The sequence below is a fragment of the Tachypleus tridentatus genome, chromosome 1 (genome assembly GCF_004210375.1).
Source record: "Tachypleus tridentatus isolate NWPU-2018 chromosome 1, ASM421037v1, whole genome shotgun sequence".
Classification (NCBI taxonomy): Eukaryota; Metazoa; Arthropoda; class Merostomata; order Xiphosura; family Limulidae; genus Tachypleus; species Tachypleus tridentatus.
Window position 1 is genome coordinate 155593954 of NC_134825.1, and position 18403 is coordinate 155612356.

An 18403-nucleotide genomic window follows, 5' to 3' on the forward strand; every position below is an offset into this window, starting at 1 on the left:
GGAGGAAAATCCCAGTGACAAAAGGTAAGTTGAATGATAATTTTGGTTTCATATTTTTGCTAAATATACATGCTTCAACTTAAACAAACATTTTTTGTTTGTTTGTTTTGAATTTCGCACAAAGCTACTCGAGGGCTATCTGTGCTAGCCGTCCCTAATTTAGCAGTGTAAGACTAGAGGGAATGCAGCTAGTCATCACCACCCACCGCCAACTCTTGGGCTACTCTTTTACCAACGAATAGTGTGATTGACCGTCACATTATAACGCCCCCACGGCTGAAAGGGTGAGCGTGTTTGGTGCGATGGGGATGCGAACCCGCGACCCTCATATTAAGAGTCGCACGCCTTAACACAGTTGTCCATGCCGTGCCCTTTAAACAAATATTAAGACACTTATTCACGTTAGATAAAATACTTACAGTTTAGGTTCTGACTTACGGCAAAAACATATAAAAACCTACTAGCTCAGGAAATATGTTATCTTATTAAGCAGTGTAATATTGGTCTATATCTTGACTTATAATTATAAACATTTGAAATACAAACTCAAAACTTAGCTTATTTTATACTATTGTAAAAACTAGTATTATTTTCGTGATAGTATACAATGTTTATAAACTGTAATACACTTAACAAGATAAAATGCTTTTCTTGAAGATACACGTATAAAAAAAAATGAGAAACAACGATAAATATTAACCCTTATAAGTTCTGAAAGATTAGAGAAAAGAAAAAGTAATAGATTACAGGGCCAAAGGAAGTGGTAAGGCCAGTCTGGCCTTGGTGTGACCACTTTTTCATGACATGTACAGCTGCAACCTGTGTATTAAAACTTGCTTCTGTTCATTCAATACCATAAACTCTATGTATGCAGTATTTGTGGTTAAAGATTCAACCTCATAGCATTAATATTTTAAACATTTTGTGAGGCACATGCCTCCCCCCATCCCCCTAGATATAGCAATGGCCTGACCACTCAAAAAATGTTTTCTACGGCAATGACATACATTTAATGCCTTGTGATATTTTTTCAATATCCATTTAGTAATATGTGTTTGGAAGGAAAGAAACAAACGTTTGGTTACATGTAATATGTAGCGATATTTTTAACACCTAATTAATAGTACATAGATATGTGTACTATTCATGTATATACACGCAGGTATTCACTTTAAGTTACGTTATTCTATAAATACATTTTTCTTTCGACCATTTAATATAACCCGAGTTGCTGGTGTAATATGGTAGGTAACAAACGTACGGTAATATCATGATCATGTAATAAAATGGTGTTAGCTTATTAAATAAATTCCCTAATGGTTTTGATATTTCAACATTAAAATATTCTACAGACATAGGAAAATGAAAGGAATGTGTGTCTCAGCAACTTCTTTGACAACATTCAGTGCAATGTTACACTCTTCAGTGTAACGCTTTCATTAGCCGCCTTATTGCGTTAAAATATCACTTCCTATCTTCAAGATAAACCAATTTAGGCTACTTTATATGCTAAGATAACAGTATTAACTCTTACCTCGAAGTAAAATTCAGGGTTTGATCACGCTTCTAATAACGGTCCGAATACGTAAGGTTTCAAAATATATCCAAGGATTATACCGGTGTTAAACCTGCAATTAGAATATGTACGTTCGTAAACTTGTTATTTTTAAACAAGACCTTTGAGAAATGTAAACCTAATTTATGTGTATTAATAAGAAAGTTAGTAGATATAAACAGAAACAACGAATAAACTGTCAACATGCAAAGCAAAAGTTTTGAGATAAAGGAAAACAAACTCGAACTTTCAACTACGTATATGACGTACAGCAGAAACTCAGTAAACTTAATTGGCTTATTTACCTCTTTCGTTAATGTTCTGGCTAATACAAACGGTGAATTATTGGAGATAAGAAGAGAAAGGCTCGAAACTTAACTTTGAGATATATTTAAGCCCCAAGACGGCTTTGGGATGTTTATTTAAGACCTAAGACGATCGGTCTCGTGACAACATCTTACTAACGTTTGAAATTATTTAGCGAGGCTAGATTAGACGGATGAAATGATTAAACTTCATCAGATTGCGATATGAAAAATAGAACAGTCAAGTAAGTACTGTACTTTCTACCTCACACATGATAATTATCTTACGTCACACCTGCATAAACATCTAAGTGGTTTCGTAAGGTCCTGGAATACATTTGTAGTCTTTTTGTTATTGTTTTTTGGTTGTTTTTTTTTCACGCTAGCGCAAGCGTTGTTTTACCTTCACGGAAAAGATAGCACGTGAACCCAATGAGGAATGTTTGTTCCCGTGAGCGAAATAAAGACTAACCAGGCTTTAGATTAGATAGCTTGTCCCGTTTTAGGCACGAGCAGGTCAGGGTTGAGGTTTCAAAGTAACATATCTAGTACATGTATATCTAGACATAAGTTAGTTTAGAAGGCTTGCACTTAAAAAAAAAACAGAGCGATAAAGTAAGTGAACAATGAGTGCACGTGATTACAGAGAAAATATATAATTGGTAGAGGGCAAAAGGACTGAAAGAGCCCTCCAATGAAAGTCTAATGATTAAGATTAATTAATTAAAAAGAGATGCCATCAATCAAATTTCTAAGCGAATAACGTTTCGAACGTTTAAAGTTTTTAGTGTTGTCGGTGCTCAAAATGTTTTGCTAACGTCCATAGCAAGCACATAAAGGTGGACGAAACGCGTTTTCATTTGACATATACTTTGTTTGATGTCGAGCAAAGCCATATTAGGCTATCAACCGTGTCCATCACGGGGAAATCAAACCCCGGATTTTACCACTGTCGTCGAATAAAACTATCACTTTTCACTTTTAACCTCAACCGCATTTTAATTATTAAAGAATATCAATATTAGTGTTACGAAAGATGCCGAAAATTGCGTTATAATTTAACGTTCATAACCTCTTTCGTTTGCTAACTAACGTTTCTTCAGCTCTGACATGAACCTTTCTGTGGACCGTGTACTAAACTGCAGTTGACTTCCCACTGCACATCTTAGGCACACACGTGTGAAAGAAATAATGACAAAAGCCATGGTGTCTCTCAAACGTTTGTGAAATACAATAATTTTTAGTCATTTGTGGAAAACAAGAATACACCAGTTTCAATTCGCTCAGAGATGGCTACAGACAAATTACTGACGACAGCTTTATTCTTACACCGTTGGCAACCAAAGGGCCCTCCAGTGGTATTAAACACAGTGTTAAAAAAGAACGCAGGCTGTTGAACGGGAAGGCTAGGTTGGCTTTACGCTGTACACAAGTACTCCTGCTTCCAGGCCTGTCTGCTTGTCTCAGCGTCTGGCAGACGGCCGCAGGGTAACAGCTGGAACTTGCGTAAATAGACAGATACATGCGAGTAACGGTGGTAATGACTTGAGACGGCGGCCACGTGCCTAAAGCCGCGGAAACCGTTAGCCTTATTGTGTTTTACCTATAGTTAGGGAGCTTTGCAAAGTAGTTTATGCTAACCCCCCCTTCTCTATTCATATACATTAAGGTGGGTGAGCAAGCGCACGTGCTTGCTTACGGGTAGGAGTGAAAGATGGTAGTTGTAACTGCTATTACGAAGACAGTGACAGTTCTATGAATCAGTTTTTGCTTTGCACGTGCTGTTCATAAAATTTATCCTATTTTCCTACCTTAAGATAAATAGTTCAACTAATCAAGGAGTAGATCGGAATAAATAGGTAACTAAACAGATTTGGATAGTGATGTCATTGAATAAATCAATGCAAAAACCACAAAAACAGCCGCAGTTGTAACTGGTGGCATTTAGAACCATTCAGTTCCATAAAATGTAAAATTTTATAGCACACAAATGTAATAATAATGATTTAAAACTGGAATATTCACGGATATTCTAATAACTGTAACACAATATAATTACAAACTTGTGTGAATGAACATAACCACTCACAAATAATGAATTCACTACTCTTGTTTGTTTGTTTGTTTTGTTTTGGAATTTCGCGCAAAGCTACACGAGAAATATCTGCGTTAACCATCCCTAATTTAGTTGTGTAAGACTAGAGGCAAAGCAGCTAGTCATCACCATCCACTGTCAGCTCTTGTGCTTCTCTTTTACCAACGAATAGTGGGATTGACTGTCACATCACAACGCATCCACGACTGAAAGGGCGAGCATATTTGGTGCGACGGGGATTCGAACTCGCGACCCTCAGATTACGAGTCGAGCACCCTCACTATCTGGCCATGCTGGGCCAACATACAGTATTTTCCTGCCAAAATGAATCACCTTACAGTACTTACAAGTCGTCCTATGCCAATATATTATTGAATTAATACAGTATTGAAACCCAATTTTTAGCGTTATATGATCTTAGGCTTACTTCTGAGCCACCAGAGGGCAACATATTTGGATTTTGAGTCATGGTAGGTTGAGAGGATTTCGAAAGAACAAATACTTGTTTTTTTTACGCGGTTTGTAGGTAATAACACACTTCATTTTTAAAAAGAATAGTTGCATTAAAATTATTGGTTATAAGATAATTATTTTGAATATTGATATCATATCTTGATTATCTTTACACTTATGCAAATTATTTGGCGTTGTGCATAAAGATATAATTAACTTAAATCTAAATCTAATCTCGAACGTCAATAAGTAATATAGAGATTATGCCCGACACTATTATTAATATTACGAGTACGCACCAAGCTGATAATTTAAAACAATTAATGATCACATAGGATATTTTTGTGTTCTTGCGTTTCTTGTTTATGACACTATGTATGTCTTGTCATTTGTTATAAATAAATGTCTTTATAAAATGCTTTTTAAGTTAAATCTCTCATTGAATATATATATATATTGCCCAATTTTGATCAAAATTTATTAATAATGCGACATAACGTTATAATTTTCACCCACAGTTAAGTACATAACGCCGCCTTCGCAGTGACACGTTAAAGATGTATATACCATTATTCACACGTACCATTAAAGCAATGAGTACATAAAAACCTAGGAATTAGATACCGAATAAATAAGATTTCTACCCACGCTTCCAAAATAGTCGCAAACTGTTCTGAGGCCGATGACTTTATCACAGAACCAAGTTGTACCAGATTCCTGGTCCTACTAGTTTAATAACGCATTTTGTATCTTCAAGATCGATATATTACAGCACAATTATCACTATATGTAGATAAAATTCACGTCCTCCTTGTGTTATCTCAAAACAATTTCTTTCCAGAGCAACTTGACAACCTTTGACAATCTTCGGTATGATAAAAAAAATATCACTTAGAATCAAACGTTCTGTGGTGGAAGGCTCAAAAAAAAAACATTGTGAGGCTGCGCAGCTGTTATTGCATATACTCAAGAAAGTTTGTTCGTATCTTTAGAGCGAGAACAATCTGTTGAAAAGTAATGTCTGTTTATCTACATGTGGAATAAGATACATAAAAACAACAACAGCGAATTTTTAATATACTGAACCAAGTTATGTCAGTCAGGTGCTTAGAATACGACAGTTTCTATGTATTAGAATCTTAATAACAATTGTTGAATATTTTAATATCATGATAACCCCGAAAGGTAGAGCGGAATGTTTGCGGACTTGACCATTGGAAACTGAGTTTCGTGGTGGGCAGAGAGTCTTTTGTGTAGCTTTGTACTTAACAACAGATCATAATTTGTGTTATTTTTTGCGTTTTATCAGCATATATTCTTAAAATACACAGAAGGTTGTTTTTTTTTCCCCATAATTGTGCACAAATAACATTTGTTGGAAATGTATGACGAGACATTTGTTTTCCTAAACTTCGGTCATGGTTTTCATCACATTACGGTATAGAATCTTTCAGATTGAGTCAGATGACGAAAAAAAAAAAAGAGGAAATTCCCAGCATTGTTTTCGAAGGAAAACGTTCCAGCTGTGAACAATGGAAACAGCGGATAAAGGAAACTGCTGGGAGAAGCTGTGTTTAACAAACATGCTCTATTAAGTCCGACAGCCGGCTTACTTATTACCTATTCTCTCTGTGATCAAACAAAGGAGAGGAAACCAACTTTCACATTAGTTCTAACCCCTCTTCCACCCCCTTTTCTCGATGTTCAACAAATAAACTCAAGCGTTTCATTAGGAAAGGAAAGTGGGGGGTATGAACCTTTCCTTTTACCTGTTATGTCCATCTAACCGATAGCGACTTTTTAAACGTAAAGTAATTCTAGTTTGGTTGGTTCAAATGAACAATCTGGCGGCGACTCAGACTTTCAGACAGGTTTAGTTGGATATTTTCTTGTCAGGATTTAAGGTTTTTAGGAATACCAGTTTATTTTGTGAACAGAGCTCATCAAAGATATGAAATCTGATTTCTCGTAAATGTCACCATAACTGATATAGCATCGCCCAAGTGTAAAACTTGTATTATAAGAAACAACGATGTAACATTAAGTACATGCACATGGTATTCCGCGTGTCATTAGTTATTTCAGACTAAGTTATCGTAAAGACCCTAATTCAGTTTGAAATAACGAGCGAAAAATAAACTACAGCATCATGATACCATTAAGCATATTGCACTCTGTATTTCATCAGTTGTTTCAGTCTAAGCTAACAGAAAGACACCAATCAAGTGTCAAACAGACAACCACATGGTTCGTGTCAAATTGTCCAAAACTTTCGTAAACGTAAAGCACCACCTGCCACATTGTTCAGCTTATTTCATGTGAAAATGCTTCAGAGCATGAAACAAATGCATATGGTCTTGTGGTTAATGTTCCCGGATTGTGAACCAAAGGGTCCAAGATTCACGTCTCGTTGAAGCACAGAAGTGATTCGCATTTGAAGTTAGAGGTGCATTATGAGAGCGACGGTCAAATCGCACGCACCATTGGTCAGAAAAAAAACAGTCAAAAACTGGACTAGCTGCCCTTCTTTCTAGTGTGTCAGTTCAAAATTAAGGGCCATGTGTACAGACATATCTGTGTATGAAAACTAAACACACACAAAATTTTTGTCTCACCAGTATTCAAGCAGGATATATTACTTCAGCTTTTGCATGTTACAAGAACATGTGCATTCATGATGACTATGAATAGAAACCTAAACCTTTTACCCACCATAACCTTCGTTCACTTTCTCCTCGTTCTATGTTTCTCTAAAATAAGATTTGCTCAAGCATGGTAGTGAACCAGTTGAAGAACGTGGTTATTAAACCACAAAAGTACAACGATTATCATGAGCTTATACAACATAGGCCTGCGAATTTAAGCTTCATAAAAGTTGTTTTGGTTTTAATAACGGATTTTCCATATTTCAGCTACGCAGATTTCGAAAATAATATTCTTTTGTTGTTCTATCACGTAAGAAGTTTTTTGTTTTTTTTACATAGCAGGGAGGAAGAAAAACTTTCACTTAGATCAAATTATTATTTTGTTTACCACAATGGATATTTTTTAAAATATCATGTTTGTTATGTTTGGGTTCCACAACGATCGATACGACTCTCACGTCGCGATTCGACTAGAGAAATCTATAGTCAGTGGTTGTCAACATTTTAAGCATAACAAAATGTGACCCGATTTCAACAACAAAAAAAATCACTTATACAAAATTACATGTTACAGTTTATGCAAAATCTGTATGTGATGGAGAAAAACTGATATCGTTTTCGGATTTAGTGTACAGGAACCACAGTACAGTATGTAAACGTTTTAAGAGGATAAAAGCATCGCACGTCTGCGTTATCGTAGAAATTTGAAATATTCGCGAAGAGATAAATTAGCACCTAATTGTTAACTCGTATAACTATACTGTACGCATATTTTGAATAGAGGAAACTATATTTCAGAAAAGCTACGCCAGTAGCTTAAACTGAGATAATACTTCCGCTCAGTTTTTCAACTGAAAACTATCTTCACAGTTACATAACTATGACTTGTAACATAATGTTCTCAGCTCGCCTTGCCGTTTTTACAAATTTAAAGAAATGAGAAAGACAGTTAACAGTGGAAAAAAAAAACATGGTTATTTCTTTTGATAAACAGATCTGGAAACTATTCGCTTTGGGAAGAAACTAGAAAAATAAAGTGTAACTGCTATTTTCAAGCAGCAAGTTACGTTTTCAGCGTGAAAAAAAAAAAGGGTCCATTAAACATTATGCGATACAGTTTGTGAAAAAGATACGCCACTACGCCATTCGTACAAATTGTCAAAGTCATGGAGAAACACCACGTCGAATCCACAGATGTATATAAATAAATCGTCAAACATTCTAATTAGAAGTAACCATTACTTTATTATTTTTTTCCTTGCGTGTAACTGGTATCTATCCTAAGTATATAAACCAACTGTTCAAACACTTGCTTTATTTGTACAGCCCAGAAAACATATTTTTGCATCATATACCAGTTTCTGTAATATTTGCATTAGGGTAACATGTACGTAATTCTTTTTGTGTACAATTTTGGATGTCTGTTACATTAACATAAAAATTTATGTTTCTGCAATGGATGAACTGTAAGCCTAACTTTGAACTAAACTTACTAGAAAAAAGCAAAAAACAAATGATTCTTATTAACACAAGGTTTTATTAAAAGAATGTACAGAATTAGATATTCAAGTAAAAATCAACTTTTAACTTATATCTACCCATGTACGTAAAAGTAATTGATGATTTATGAATAAAATACTTAAAGATGGCAGCATCTACAATTTCCCAGCATTCCTTTGTTTCGTTTTGAATTTTGCACAAAGCTACACGAAGGCTATCCGCGCTAGTCGACCCTAATTTAGCAGTTAAGAACAGAGGGGAGGCAACTAGTCATCACCACCTCCTGCCAACTCTTGGACTATTGTTTTATCAACGAATAGTAGGATTGATCGAACATATAACGTTCCCATGACTCCAAGGGCGAGCATGTTTGGTGGAACGGGGATTCGAACCCACGATCCTCAGATTACGACTCGAGCACCATAACCATCTGGCAGCGCCTGACCCCTAACAGTCGTAGCACCGTAGGTAACAAAATACTTAAAAAAAACCTCCAAAGACATTAAAGATGTCAACCATGGGGTTATTTAGAGAATCAAGGCGGTCCAAAAGTATTAAACAATTGAGAAACGATCTGGAGCCAAACTCCAAGATGGTTTTGTAACCAGAGAAGAACAGGAATGTTATTTTAAGCTCTATAGTTACAACATCAGAAGTAAGTTGCAGTTTAATTAACCTATTCATTGTAATCTGGGATTACGAAAGACACAAAGCTAAACTAAATCACGAGGTTTTGAAAACAAAACAAAAACATCACCCATCATGTGAAACACTGCCCAATAGACTAACTGCACAGTAGTCGCCACAAAAATCGAACCCCGATTTTTAGCGTTATGGAAGTGTGTGAGTTAAATACAAAATTTATCATTAAAAGAACAATATAAAAAAATAATAACACAATGGGTTAGCTAAAATGTTTTAAGGATATTGTAACTGACCAAAAGCTCGAGCGCTTTCTCAGAGTGAAATATTCTTCTGACCCCGAATAAAAATAATCCGTTTTTCTAAAGTGTTATTGTTTCTGGATCTACTATAGGAAGGATCCGTTATAGTCCTTGTTTAGTGTTAGAAAGATTGATATTATTAACACTTGAAAGTACATGAGGAAAAAAGTCAGTGCCTAGTAAGTAATCCTTTTATTTAATACATTTTACGAAACCAGTTATGATATTATACACACAAATTATTATAATTGTTTGTAGATGGCGCTGATGTACCAGCACGACTTCTTTTCTTGAATGCTTCCTGTTAGATTTGAACATTATATAAAATTGTTTGGGCGGTGTCGTTAGAAAACATTCATATTCTTTTAGAATCTCCCCAATAAATGAAAATTATGTGATACAAACATAACCTACAGCCTAATTAGACGCACAAATTATTTCTGTTTGATGGGGACAAGCTGAATATTAAATATTTAACAGTCAGTCACTTACCTGAACACACACACCACTCACAGTTGTTGCGACATTTTCTCGAGAATTCTAATTTCTCCAACGAACCAGCTAAGGGTGTAAGCTTTATTTTATGACGGTCGCCCTTAGAATGCGTAAATTTCAAAGAAGAATTCACAGGAATAATAAGCCTAGTTACTGGAAAGTTTGTTACCCAATTGTACAAAATATCAAACAATAAATAGATATGAAGTATAAACTTTAAAGCCAGTACTCGTGTCATAACGATAATCCAATATTACCATATGTAGGGGACAATTCATATATAAACAATTTATCTTCAATATCAATAAAACTAAAGTAACAATTATATTTTTCAACGTACGAGGTCTGGTGGTCAATGTGGTTAAGCTACGAATCATGGTTCCTCTCCCGTTGTCGAAAAATCACTCATACTTTAGGAGCCCTCAGTGAGTTATAAGAGTAATGGTAGAATTTCACTATACGCTCAGACAAGAATAGCTTGTGAATTTACAGTGAATGCAATTGGCTAGTTGCCTTCCCTTCAGCCTACCAGGTCAAAACTGGTGTCGGTAGCCTTGCGCGAAAATTCTAAGCGACACCAAAAAATAAGCTCGTGGTTCTTAAACTCCTTTTGTTCAGTTCCAAATATAACTGATATCTATCTGCGCTAGCCGTCCCTAATTTAGCAGTATAATGCAGATAGTCATCACCACCAACCGTCTACTCTTGGGCTACTCTTTTACCAACGAATAGTCGGATTGACCGTCACATAACGCCCCCAAGGCTGAAAGCGTTTGGTTTGTTTGTTTTGATTTTCGCGCAAAGCTACACAAAGAAGGCTATCTGCGCTAGCCGTCTCTAATTTAGCAGTATAAAACTGAAAGGAAGGTAGCTAGTCATCACCGCCCACCACCAACTCTTGAGCTTCTCTTTTACCGTCGAATAATTGGATTGACCGTCAAATTATAACGCCCCCACGGCTGAAAGGGCGAGCATGTTTGGTGCGACGGGGGATTCGAGCCTGCGACCCTCGGATTACGAATCGAGCACCCTAACCACTTAACCGTGCCGGCCCACAAAATATAATAAGATTTAGCTACAAACGTACGTTAATTCCTGCAAATAATGTTGCATGTTTTATAGATTGCGTTTTTTGAAGATATAAAAGACTGTAATTTCAACTTATAATAACTAATTTCAGAATAATTGTCACGTTGTAATGTAAATAAAAATGCCTTACTATCTGAGGTAGAGACCAAACTATCGCGTGCCTTCTAATATTTTGCTTTCTTTCTTTTTTTTTTTAAACAGCCATACGTAACTCGCTTAACATATTATAATAGTATTAAATATAACGTATAACGATAGGGGAGTGAAGCTGGATACCGCGACAATCTACCGGCACAGTATTAATTTCCCTGTCGATAAATTCACTTACATATTCGTACAAGACGTACAAGAGGTTATAATGTATGCATTTATAGTGGGTGTTTTTTGGCTAACTTTTCGAATCAGTCATATTAACTGGAAACAATACAAAAAAAAAGATCTCCGATAAACAAGGTTGTAAGGTTGATCACCTTTTTACACCTCCAATTGTTAATCAAATAACAAAACTACTGAAACACCTGTAACAACTCAAATTTACACGTGCGCGCGTGACCCCACATTTGTCTTAGCCACTTGGTATTGACGTCAACTTATATCAAACAAGCAGTGTGTCAGTGCCCTTAAGTAACAGTGTGCTGTAAAAATCTGAAACCAGCCTCCTTGTGCAAATTGGAAACACGTCTCACCTGACATGACTCAACGTAGCTTTACTTTTCTTTATATCTCCACACATAGGTTTAAAGTACAAATTATGACTGAAGGAATTATGAACCAGCATTTAGAAGGATCATCAGGGCCAAAAAGACAAGGTGATGAATGGACTCAACTATGATATCACTAAAGCTTTTTGGAATTCTTAGGATAATTGATTTCCCTTAAGAGTTATGTGATCGGGAGGTTCGAAAAGAAAACATTATTCGAGATTAAAATGAGTTTTTCTGACTAACTAGGATTAGCAAAGAGAAGAAAGGCCGAACACAATGTAAAACAGTAAAACAGCTTTTACTGGATACAAAACGCAACCAGAATGAGTGTGTTTACAAAGGATGGTGTCTTTACTAGATCTTCTAGAGATCTCTGAGAAGAAAAATAAAATCTATGAACCTGATCTGGTTATTCCTATCGCAAAATAAGAAATTATGTTTTTCCAAGGTATCAACTAACCAAGTAGTGAAAAATATCATTGCCTAATTTTACACAGTATGTTCAGCTTCATGGCAAACTTTTTTATTTCACAAGAAGGCGAATTAACTCTACAGTTGAATGACTCACAACAATAGGTAACTATGACGAAAGAAACTTGGCCACTTTCTTGACGAACATTTTTTCATTACTTATATACTGTTATGAACATTTTAAATGCACTTTACAACTAAATAAAGGGTCTAGAAAACAGTGTGTTTTTGCATACTACGTCTTTTAATTCCTATTTTTAATAGGTGGTATCTTACTGAAAATGGAGAAAAGGTATTTAAAGTTTTAGCCATAAAATTTTAAAATAACTAAGCGTTTTGATTTGCAGCTATTCATACTTCAACATAAAAATCTTGATATATTTTTAAAAGAAGTCAGATAATTACATACAAAGTTCACAAGTTTTCGACAATTTTTCTGAAACGACTACAAAAATTCTAAAGCTCAGTCAATATACATTATTTTGTTTACTATTTACTTCAACATAAAAATCTTGATATATTTTTAAAAGAAGTCAGATAATTACATACAAAGTTCACAATTTTTCGACAATTTTTCTGAAACGACTACAAAAATTCTAAAGCTCAGTCAATATACATTATTTTGTTTACTATTAATACATACTGTGAGAAACAATTAAACCACATTATAAATTTTAAAAGTTAAAAAGAAACGCGGGAAGTTTTACATTGTTAAGTAGGTTTTGTTAGAGCTTTATTTTAAAATGTGAAAAGAATCACCGAAGATACGAAACCATTTAATCTGATGGTCGCGGGTTCGAATCCCCGTCACACCAAAGACGCTTGCCTTTTCTGCCGTGGGAGCGTTATAATGTGATGGTCAGCCCCACTATCCGTTACTAATAGAGTAGCCCAAGAGTTGGCGGTGGGTGGTGATGACTAGTTGTCTTCCATCTTGTCTTACACTGTTTAATTTGGGACGAGTCGAGCGCATTAACCACCTGGCCATGCCTGGCCGCTAACTGATCGACCAACTACTGGTGCTCTTATTGAGTGTATGTGTATGTGTGCGTTTTCTTTTAGCAAAGTCACATCGGTCTCTGTGCTGTGTCTACCAAAAGATATCGAACCCCTGATTTTAGCGTTGTAAATCTGCAGGCTTACCGCTCTACCAGTGAAAGGACTGGTCTCATTGAACCACTGAGTTCCAACTAAAAAAACAACAACAAACTTTTGTTCAATGTTTTATTTCTCTGACTAAGTTAGAAACCAGTTAATCACAACTCGAATATTCAGCTTCGATTGTTTCCTGTCTCCATATCTTTATATGGGTGACAGTATTCCCTTTTTATATAATTTTCTTTTTTGCATGTATATTTTGGAGCAATTTTTAGCTTGTGTGTTCAAAATAGTTCACGTGTGAACTTTTAGCTCATAAATTGCATATTTTTCATGCAGTGTCGCCATATTTTTTGTGAGAAGGCCACTCGTACGTATTGTTCTCGCATGCGTATTTAATATCTTTAATCAAGTGTTGTGAAAGATTTAAATAGAATATTTTCGTTCGAATAATTTCATAGTTATTTTATACACTTGCTGTTTATTTACTTTTTGTAAAACTGTGTGAAATAATGCGTTTACTTATGTTGTTTACTATCATTAAAATTTAGTTCTGTAAAATATTCAGTGCGACATCTTATGTTCATTCTTAATACGATTTTGGGGTGTTAGCCAGAGGGCGCGTGCCCTTAACTTTGTTTCGTTTATTTTTAATTTCGCGCAAGCTACAAGACAGCCATCTGTGCTACCTATCCCTAATTGAGCAATGGAAAACTAGAGGGTAGGCAGCTAGTAATTGTAACCCACCGCCAACTCTTGGGCTACGTTTTTTTTCCAACGAATAATGGGATTGACCGTCACATATAACGCTCCTATGTCTGAAAGGTCGAGCATGTTCGGTGAATCGGGGATTCAAACCAACGACCCTCAAATTGCTGGGCCGCGCAGCGTTAAGACCAAGTAAGTTGTTGAAACAACAACTAACTTTTAAATGTTCTAGATGACTTGAAAATTTCGTAATTTTGCGAAGCTCTTAGAAACAAAAGTCAGTGTTTTGCTTTTGGCGAAAAGTGAATAATGAAAGTGTCAGTCAAACAATTTTATTCCAGCGAAATATTTAGTTTTAGCGAAGTGTTTCTATCAGTGTTAGGTTTTCTAGCAGTAAAATTGTGTACATAAGTTTACCTTTCGTTAACTTCACTCGTGGTATTTAAGTTTAAGCGTCATTTGAAAGTTTTTATTAGGCTTACAAGGAACTCGTTACAACAGCATACTACTGAAAGCAGCTTTAAAAATACGTTAATAAATAAATATATAAATTTATTATTATAAAATGGAGCGGACTTGGTCTTATTTTCACATAATAATTTAACAGAACGACGCTACAACGATACATTCTACTTAATGTATTTATAACACACACACCAGATTTGTAGATTTCTATACACTTTTGTAATCCAATTAGTATTGTGTGTCTGTTAAAACAGAAGCCATATAAATATAGAAGTGCATAATAATATTTAGCTTTCAGATTTACAAAAAACACATTGTTTAACCCAACACAGGTACAGAGTAGATACATATATATGTGTGTGTGTGGTAATATATATATATATATTTTTTGACATATGTGCCATTTTGCTATGGATTATCAGGCCCCAGTAGCGCTAAATAAAATACAACGAATTACTAAATCGGTTTTATCTTTGATATATTCCGATGGAATAAACGGACACATCTGAACTTTTCCAAGTATGACCGGATGCAGCCTAACGGCTAGCATGATCGAGCTGTGAATTCTGGGATTTTTGGTTCGCGACAGGTTGCCGCACGAAAGAGGAGGACTCTTTCAAATCCCATTACTTGATCAAACAAGAGTAGCCCAGAAACTAGGGACGGGTGTTGTTTGTTCATTTCTCTTTCTAGTTCAAATTTAGAAAAACTTTGTGCACATGGCCCGTCTGTAGCCTTGCACTAAAATATGTAACCAACTTCTGTAAATAATTATAGAAATGAATGAATGCCAGAAAAATTCTACTCAGAAGATACAGAAACCTAGAGAAGTTAAACAAAATCATCCAGCGTGATATGACAATAGAGTAGCACGTGCCAGTTTCATGAACCACCTGCTTTTAGGTACAGTTCCTTGGCAATAAGTTACCCCATAAAAAACACACAAACGGCACTCGCATGCAACCAAAATCTGCACCAAAATCATGGGGCAAAGTGATCTTTGATTATACATCACGAAAGAATCACTGCTCTCTGTGGTACCCATATACATCAAGAAAGAATCACTGCTATCCGTGGTACCCATATACATCACGAAAGAATTACTGCTATCCGTGGTACCCATAAACATCATGAAAGAATCACTGCTATCTGTGGTACCCATGTACATCACGAAAGAATCACTGCTATCTGTGGTACTCACATACATCACGAAAGAATTACTGCTATCTGTGGTACCCATATACATCACGAAAGAATCACTGCTCTCTGTGGTACCCATATACATCAAGAAAGAATCACTGCTATTCGTGGTACCCATATACATCACGAAAGAATCACTGCTATCCGTAATACCCATAAACATCATGAAAGAATCACTGCTATCTGTGGTACCCATGTACATCACGAAAGAATTACTGCTATCTGTGGTACCCATATACATCACTAAAGAATTACTGCTATCTGTGGTACCCATATACATCACTAAAGAATTACTGCTATCTGTGGTACCCATATACATCACTAAAGAATCACTGCTATCTGTGGTACCCACATACATCACTAAAGAATCACTGCTATCTGTGGTACCCACATACATCACTAAAGAATCACTGCTATCTGTGGTACTCAGTTTTGTTAGCCTCTCCCTTTTTCTTTTCCTTTTTTTTGTTCTTGTTGAAATATGAGTTAACGAGTAGTTTATAAAAACTTTGTCTAATGACTTTAAATAGCTTAGAATAAACTTGTGAAGACATACTGCGGCCCCCTCACGAAATACGCTCTCTTCAAACTATATTTCGTCCGTTGAACACGCAACATTTGCGAAAATGTGTAAGTACGTTTCAGCAATCAGGTTGTGAAGAGTATACACAACAGTGTGCATGACTCAGTCACTATACAAAAATACTTATACACGTACACGTGCTTAAATATCTCATAAAAGTTTCGAAAAACGTTTTGAATCGACAATGCTTTGTGTCCTTTCTACGTCTCAACTGTAAACGCCAAGGAAGGAGAAATTGTGTAAGTCTAATAAAAACAATAAAAGCTTCACAGTAACTTCTAATTCATTCTGACCAATTTCATGTGCTTAATTTTAGTCAGTTCTAAAAGCAGTAGTTAGAGCAATTAACGTTTATAAGCAATTCCCGATCCAGGGCTAAATATATATTTATATGATTATGTTTTACGTTAAGACAAAATGAAAGTTTGTTTGTTTGTTTGTTTGTTTTGAATTTCACGCAAAGCTACTCGAGGGCTATCTGTGCTAGCCGTCCCTAATTTAGCAGTGTAAGACTAGAGGGAAGACAGCTAGTCATCACCACCCACCGCCAACTCTTCGGCTAATCTTTTATCAACGAATAGTGTGATTGACTGTAACATTATAACACCCCCACGGCAGAAAGAGCGAGCATGTTTGGCGCTATGGGGAGGCGAACCCGCGACCCTCAGATTACGAGTCGCACGCCTTAACACGCTTGGCCATGCCGGGCCAAAATGAAAGTTAATGGTATTCTGTGCTCGTTTACGTTAAATATTTTCCTATGTGTTTACGCCCTAAGATACAAGAATGAGCATATTTTAAAGTTTAACCAATAATATACTAATCAGAAACTTTGGACACAAAAAATGTCTGAGCGAAAATAATCAACCCATGTCTTCGAAGCAAGAGGTTAAGTCCTTATCAGCTTATAACATTACGAGATCAGGCGTTACCTAGTGATTACAGAATATGAGCTGTGAGTACCACGATGAACGGTTCGTGCCCCGTTAGTGCAAAAAGGATTCACACTCGAGAGCTCTGGATGCGCTATGAGACATAGGGACAAATTCATTACACAAGAGCAGCGAGAACGCTAGCGGCAGGTGCTGTTGACTAGCTGCCTTCCTTCTTGTCAATCAGGTTAAATTTAGCAGATAGCCCTTTATGTTGCTTTGCGCAATTATTCTGCATACAATCAAAACGGCTGGCATGACCAGGTGGTTAAGGCATTCGACTCGTAATCTGAGGGTCGCAGGTTCGAATCCCCATCACACCAAACATGCTCGCCCTTTCAGTCGTGGGTGTGTTATAATGTTACACTTAATTCCACAATTTGTTGATAAAAGCGTAGTTCAAAATTTGGCGATGGTTTGTGATAACTAGCTGCCTTCCCTCTAGTCTTAAACTGCTAAAATAGGGACGGCTAACGCAGATAGTCCTCGTGTAACTTTGCGCAAAATAAAAAAAAAAACAAATAAATCAATCAAGCTTAATAAAACGAAACCGTTTATACCTTTTGTGCACAGTAGAGATATCTTCACAATATGATAATGATAACAATATGTTATACAATAGAAGATGAGCCTTATAATGAATTACTTGTAAACAAAACAGGAGGTCAAATTAGATAAAAAGCAGTAGTTTGACTCCATATCAATACACCATTAAAAATTGAGTTCCTAATCCAGTCTACTATATTTAGTTATATGAAACAATATTATTGTTTTCTGAATGATCTCATAACATCAAATTAACATGATCATACTTCAGTGTTTCAATTCAGGATGTGACCTTTGAAAAAATAATATTGAATATTCTACAGTTCTCTATATGTATAATACAGAAAAACGTGAAACAGTTTATCTAAATGAGCATTTTTATTTATCACCTCCCGAGCCTTTGCATTATTTTCCCATTTACAAACAACTATCATTAACATGAGCAATAACGAAAAAATTCTCACAAAATCATTATTCATTGAAACCAACATAGACGTTAGGTTATTTGTTTTCTATGGCAAAGCCGCATTTAAGTTAACTGCTGTGTCCAGCGCGAGGAATCGAGGCCCGGATTGCAGCGTCGTAAGCCCATAGATTTATCGCTGTACCACCGGG

At 35.9% G+C, this 18403-nt stretch overlaps 1 pseudogene across 1 annotated transcript in view; it reads right to left on the reverse strand.

Annotated features, from left to right (window-relative positions):
• Positions 1-18403, reverse strand: part of LOC143228296 (homeobox protein prospero-like) — an 86105-nt pseudogene that overhangs the window by 43447 nt on the left and 24255 nt on the right. The window contains exon 3 of the transcript XR_013015307.1: positions 1535-1628. The product of XR_013015307.1 is annotated as a homeobox protein prospero-like (transcript). The remainder of the gene's footprint in view (positions 1-1534; positions 1629-18403) is intronic.